General features: G+C 39.6%; 1 protein-coding gene across 1 annotated transcript in view; it reads right to left on the bottom strand.

Annotated features, from left to right (window-relative positions):
* Positions 1-212, bottom strand: part of CCDC88A (coiled-coil domain containing 88A) — an 81,982-nt gene that overhangs the window by 27,075 nt on the left and 54,695 nt on the right.

Below are 212 nucleotides of genomic sequence, written 5' to 3'. Positions count from 1 at the left end.
TGAGGAACTTGGAAAGTGGAGCAATGAAGCAACAAGATAACAGAACTGCAGAGGCAAGAAGGAGCTGCGAGAGCTTTAACGCAATTAAGCAAGCTGTCATTTCGGCTTAGAGCATTTAGCTGCAGGATGGGGACTTAGGAGTTGGTTTGTATCTTTGTTAAAAATCTTGGTTTCTTTTCTTCTTGTGTATTTTATTAGGTATAATGTTGCTT

Source organism: Haliaeetus leucocephalus, unplaced genomic scaffold (assembly GCF_000737465.1).
Source record: "Haliaeetus leucocephalus isolate CR32 unplaced genomic scaffold, Haliaeetus_leucocephalus-4.0 Scaffold450, whole genome shotgun sequence".
Taxonomy (NCBI): domain Eukaryota; kingdom Metazoa; phylum Chordata; class Aves; order Accipitriformes; family Accipitridae; genus Haliaeetus; species Haliaeetus leucocephalus.
The sequence above is the reverse complement of the archived record's forward strand: the minus strand, read 5'-3'. Positions and strand labels throughout refer to the sequence as shown.